Source organism: Staurois parvus, unplaced genomic scaffold (genome assembly GCF_062004578.1).
Source record: "Staurois parvus isolate SC_StPar_1 unplaced genomic scaffold, SC_StPar_1.0 ptg000715l, whole genome shotgun sequence".
Taxonomy (NCBI): Eukaryota; Metazoa; Chordata; class Amphibia; order Anura; family Ranidae; genus Staurois; species Staurois parvus.
In genome coordinates, this window is record NW_028318511.1 from 8,247,436 (window position 1) to 8,253,435 (window position 6,000).

The 6,000-nt window shown below is 48.1% G+C and overlaps 1 protein-coding gene across 2 annotated transcripts in view; it reads right to left on the reverse strand.

The window, feature by feature from the left end:
* The window catches only part of CHID1 (chitinase domain containing 1), an 803,559-nt gene extending 797,771 nt beyond the window's left edge, over positions 1-5,788 (reverse strand). The window contains exon 1 of one of the 2 annotated variants that reach the window (XM_089653571.1): positions 5,654-5,788. The gene's annotated coding sequence lies outside the window, so the exon portion shown is untranslated. The remainder of the gene's footprint in view (positions 1-5,653) is intronic. The other variant, XM_089653572.1, reaches the window with a different exon arrangement.
* Positions 5,789-6,000: the final 212 nt, after the last annotated feature.

Here is a 6,000-nt window from a genome sequence, read left to right on the forward strand (position 1 = left end):
GATTCTGAGATCTACCCCTGGAGGCTGGGACCTGTGTGTGGTGAAACGACTGCCTGGTAGATGGGGGCCCAGCAACCGAAGATCTCCTCTTAGAGGGCAGAAGAGTAATTTTATCCCCCTGAAATCTTTTGGATATATTTGTCCAAATCTTCCCCAAACAGCCATTCCTCATGAAAGGGAAAACCTACCAACAATTTTTTTTCATGGCAGTCCTGCTGACCAACTCTTCAGCCACATAACCCTGCGCATGTGCACTGATAAAAGGGACAAGCAAGAAATTTGCTGAATTGAATCCTTAAGAGCATCAACCACAAAACACAAAGCACAAGGAATATCCTCCAAATCCTCGGCCAAGCTCCCTATGCTCAATTGCACTTATGGTATTCCAGTCCATTGCTTGACATGGTCAGAAAGACTCCAGTAGCTGCCACAGCTGGCTGTGCAGCAGAACCTGCCAAGGAGAAGGAGGCCTTAAGGAGAGACTCCAGCTTCTTATCTGCTGGGTCCTTGAAAACCTGTACATTATCCACAGGATATGTCAAAAGATTTATTCAGGGATAAAACAGCTGCATCCAATACATGAAACCCCCATTTCTTAAACGTTTGTTCCATGGGGTACAAAACAGTAAACCTATTTGGTGGAACAAAAACTCTGGGTAATCCCAGTCAGCATACATAATTTTCTCCAGAAGAGGATGAACTGGAAAGGCCTGAGTACACTGTGAAGGCTTCAAAGAGCCCAGGGAAGAATAAGTAACCTCACAGGTTTCTATCGGAGGTAACCTGAATCCAGACTGTACCACATCAGTGAGGTCTTGGACTAAAAATCTCTGAGACTGGGAGGCAGAGACCTCCTGCTTCTCAGACAAAAATTCTATTGCCTGACCTTCCTCCAGCTCTTCCTCATCCTCAGGTTCCACCCGTTCCTGCTCCAGGATTGGTGGCTCTAAAGATAGGGATCTATCCTGCTTCTTAGTCATCAAAGAAACTAATGCAATCATCCCAGTGATCTTATCTTCTAAACCTGCTAAGGCTGAAGCAAGATCATCCTTGGTTACATATGCTGAGGCAGAAGCCCCAGTGGTAGCCACAATGCCAGATAGACGCAGCGGCTCAGACTGCCCAGTCGCTTCTGACCTGTCAGGAGAGGATATTACAGCAGACCATTGGCTAGGTTCCCTAGGATCCTGCGGTGGTACATTGGTGCCCTTTCCTGCTGCACCTCCCCCACTCCACTTTCTGGAAGATACTACTTCTATTACTTCAGATGGCGCAAACCTGTGCACCTCCATTAGTAACACAGATCACAATGATACAGATATGAAAGTAGTGTCCTGAACAAAAAAAAAACAATGCATGCAAAGGCTGCCTTATAAGCCACCTAGGGTGGCTCCTGACTGAATGGTCCACGCTTCCCCCTCAGAGGAGTGCTCATGTGCCCCTATTGAATAGCCCGCTCTGTGTCCTGGCCACAAGAGATTTCACAGCACCAGCAGCCCACATGTGTCCTGGCCTCCAGATAGACAAAATGGGGTTTATTTACTAAAGCTGGAGAGTCCAAAATCAGACTCCCTTCTGCATAGAAACCAATCAGCTTCTAACCTCAGCTTGTTCAATGAAGCTTTGGCAATGAAACCTGGAAGCTGATTGGTTTCTATGCAGAAGTGAGTCTGATTTTGCACTCTCCAGCTTTAGTAAATAAACCCCAATATGTCCGACTTTTATTTCTAGAAAACACTCCATCTAGTGGCTGAAAAAAAAAGAGCAAGCACATCTCAGGAACAAATGAGCACTCCCCCTGGTGGAAACTCACAGTCACAACACCTCTCCTTTTCCCTCCAATTTAGAACTTTGTTTCTCTTTACAGAGAGAAAAAAAGGAGATATCTTACCAGTCCCACCACAGGTCCCTGACTTCCATCAGGCACCAACCATCATCCATCATGGTGGGCATTGTCATACAGACTTTCAAGGACTCAGTCCCCATGCTGAGGGGCCACTGCCTTGGACCTATATAACACCCCGCTGGAAGCACCTTGGTCAGATTTAAAGCTGCACAGGGCTCCATCTGCGCTGGGTTATGCGCCGTAAGGCTGAATTACAGGCAAAACCTCGAGGATTCTTCTCCTTATCCAGCGGGGCTCAGGTACCATCCATTTTAGCTCATAGCCTAATGGGTCCGATTAAAGTCCCGAATTCTCTAATGGAACCGTTTTGGACTTTAACCAGTTGCCGACTGCAGATAGCTGAATGACAGCTACACTGCGGCTGGCCAGTTCTGGGAGGGTGTCATATGACGTCCTCCCAGAACGCACTCTCCTGTGCGCCCCTAGGGGCGCGCACCCAGCGATCTCCAGGATCGCTGTGTCCTACGGACACAGCTGATCATGTGATGTGGTAAAAGGCCAATCCCAGCGGTTTTTTACCACGTGATCAGCCGTGTCCAATGACACGCTGATCACAGGGAAATGCAATTGCTGGTTCTCGGCTGCACTTTCCTCACGGCGTCAGAACATGGGGAAAGTACTGCCGAGAACCGGCAGTTGTCAGAGCAGGGATTTAGCACCGATCATCAGGGCACTGATGATCAGTGCCCTGATGATCGGTGTCCAGCAGTGCCACCCACCTGTGCCCAGCAGTATCGCCCACCAGTGCCCAGCGGTTCCACTCACTGGTGCCCATCAGTGCCACCCACCGGTGCCCATCAGTGCCACCCACCGGTGCCCATCAGTGCAGCCCAGCAGTGCTGCCAGTCAGTGCCCAGCAGTTGTGCCAGTCAGAGCCCAGCAGTGCCGCCAGTCAGTGCTGACTATCAGTACCCATCATCAGTGCTGCCAATCAGTTCCACCTCATTAGTGCTGCCTATCTGTGCCGCCTATCAGTGCCCATCAGTGCTGCCTATCAGAGCCCATCAGTGCTGCCTCATCAACGAACATCAGTAAAGGAGAAAAATTACCTGTCTGCAAAATTTTGTAATAGAAACAAAGAAACTTTTTTTTTTTTGCTTTTTTTATTTATAGCACAAAAAATAAAATCCCCAGCGGCAAGTAAATACCACCAAACGAAAGCTCTATTTGTGAGAAAAAAATGATAAAAATTTCATATGGGTACAATGTTGCATGACCACGCAATTGTTATTCAAAATGCGACAGCGCTGAAAGCTGAGAATTGGCCTGGTAAGGAAGGGGGTATAAGTGCCCGGTAGGCCAGTGGTTAAGGATGCTCCAAAAGCACAGCAACACTTTCAGTGACCATCCATCTTAGACACTGGAGAAAAAACTGAGATACGTCCTGTATAGGAGGGGTTATATAGGGAGGCCCTCCTCTCTGATTGGTCAGCCAGTATCCATTCACCTATAGGTGGCCTATAACCCCCTTAGTCATGAATAGCCTGCTCTGTGTCCCGTGATGTACGATAAAGAAATATACTGTAGGTGTTCTTGTATCTTTCTTGGGCTTACGTTAGGCAGTTGAGTCGTGTTTTTACCACCACAACCCTCACCTCCAAAAGGCAGCCATATGGGGGTATACAGGTTCAGCAGGTGTGGTGATACTTTGCATTGCAGCCAAAATGATCACTGTGGCCCATTAAAGCGGAGCTCCACCCAAAAGGGGAAGTTCCGCTTTAAGAACTGCTCCCCATTAAGAAATTGCAGCACAGTCATGTGGGGGTGGGTGTGTGTGTGTGTGTGTGTGTAAGGGGGGGTCCAGTGAAAATCTGTTCTTGAGCTGCGTATCTGAAGCCATATTTTAAAGCATGTGTAAACAAGCCTTTAAGCTGCAATAGGCAGCGGACAGGGATGTTTACATGTCGCTGGTGTAATGCCTTGCTTCACATCCACAGCAAACTTTACCTGACGTAGTGATTGGTTAGCTGCAAACGGTGGGCCCCTTTCCTGCATGGGCAGTTATTTGGCAAAGGTGAATTAACCCTTTAACCTCCTCCCGCCATATAAGGAAATGATGGGCACAAGGCGGTTCTCTCATTCTAGGAGGATGTTATACAACGTCCTCCCACTCTAACCGGGGGGCACGCAGCGCGGCGATCAGTGGTGCACTGTGTCCCTCAGACACAGTGGATCACCAATCAACAGAAAGAGCCAAAGACATTTGCACGGTCATGTGATCAGCTGTGTCCAATCACAGCTGATCGCATGTAAATAAGGAAATGCCAGTTATCGGCAGTCCTCTCCTCACGAGCTGTCACACTGACAGCTCGTGAGGAGAGGAGAGCCGGTAATCAGCATTCCTCAGAGGGGACATGTACACTGATCATCAGAGCACTGATGAGCAGTGTAGCCCCGTCAGTGTCAATCAGTGCCACCTGCCAGTGCACATCAGTGCCACATCAATGCCACATAGTACCTACCATTGCACATCAATGCCACATATCAGTGTCCATCTCAGCTGCCTTTCACTGCCAACTATCAGTGGCAGTAAGTGCCGCTGATCAGTGCTGTCAGTCAGTGCCGCCTAACAGTGCCATATATGAGTGCTGCCTTTCAGTGCCCATCAGTGCCACCTACCAGTGCAGCCTATCAGTGCCTCCTCATCAGTGCCACCTATCAGTGCCCATCAGTGCAGCCTATCAGTGCCCATCAGGGCAGGCTCATTAGCGCACATCAGTGAAGGAGAAAAATCACTTATTTACAAAATTTTATAACAAAAACTAAGAAAAAACTTTTTTTTCAAAAATTTTCAGTTGTTTTTGGTTTAGCAAAAAATAAAAAAAAACAGAGGTGATTAAATACCACTAAAAGAAAGCTCTGTCTAGAAAAAAAAAATGCTAAAAAATTGATAGGAGTACAGTGTTGCACGACAGCACAATTGTCAAAGTGCAACAGCGCTGAAAGCTGAAAATTGTCCTGGGCAGGAAGGGGGTATAAGGCTGGCCATACATTATACAATTATCTGCAGATTTTCTGCCCAATTTCCTTTAGATTTACCTTCAACTATGTAGTGCAAGGGCCTGCCTAATTGGATACAACTGAAAGTGTTGTTTAGGTTTGTCCTCCTATTATATGGTGTTTGGTAAATCTAAACCAAAAATCTGCAGATAATTGTATAATGTATGGCCAGCCTAAGTGCCCTGTAGGCTAGTGGTTAAGAGGTCTGAATGCCTGGTGGGTGGGAAGGATTGGAGATCATGTGACATCAGTCATATGTGGACAGTCTTTGAGCCTTCATGCTTGCACCGTGCAGTGGGTGGGTGGGCGCTCTAAGCACAGAATCACTGCACGCCCCGGGACACACATGTGCAACATGCAAGGCCACCCTTTGCCGCCACACACGTATTAGGTGCTCATAATGCCTATTCATATTTCCTTTTTGGCACAGGACACAAATACGGGCAATGTCAGTAGAAGTAACATATGAATGGGTATGGGGGGCTCCATCCCTCCAGCCACTAATGACATATCCCCCAGAGCCAGCCCTCCACATGGCCACTACACACGCCGTGACCGGAGAGGGCGCTCATTACCCAGCACCAGCCACACAGCTCCCTCCGCGTCATACAGCCGAGCTCTCCTCACTGAGAGCGTCATTGTCCACAATATACTCCGTACACACAGAACACGGGGTGCTCTATATTATGACAACGACCTGCCAGGCTGGGAGCCGCTCACAACTTTCCACACACCACTTCGTGTTACCTGACTCACTGGCGACGTCACTGTCCGCGTACAATCAAGTTTATTGAAAGATGTGAAAAAAGGAAAGATATTTTTGTTTCCGCCCTGACTGGGAACACACGGTGAGGGCAGCGCCATATACTGGCGTCGATTGGGTAGGATGACAGAAAGGGGCGGAGTGAAGCGGGACTGTGTGCTAGAGATTGTCCTGATATTATAGGGCGTGTCTTGTACGCCGGGTCCTGTTGTCTATATCAGTGATAGAAATGGAAGTATTGAGTGTTGGTGGTCAGAATACATGTGGGAGGGTTGTTGTTTGCAGTGAGGAAGAGGGCAGAATTTGATGTCCCTCATTCAGAGTAGGGCTG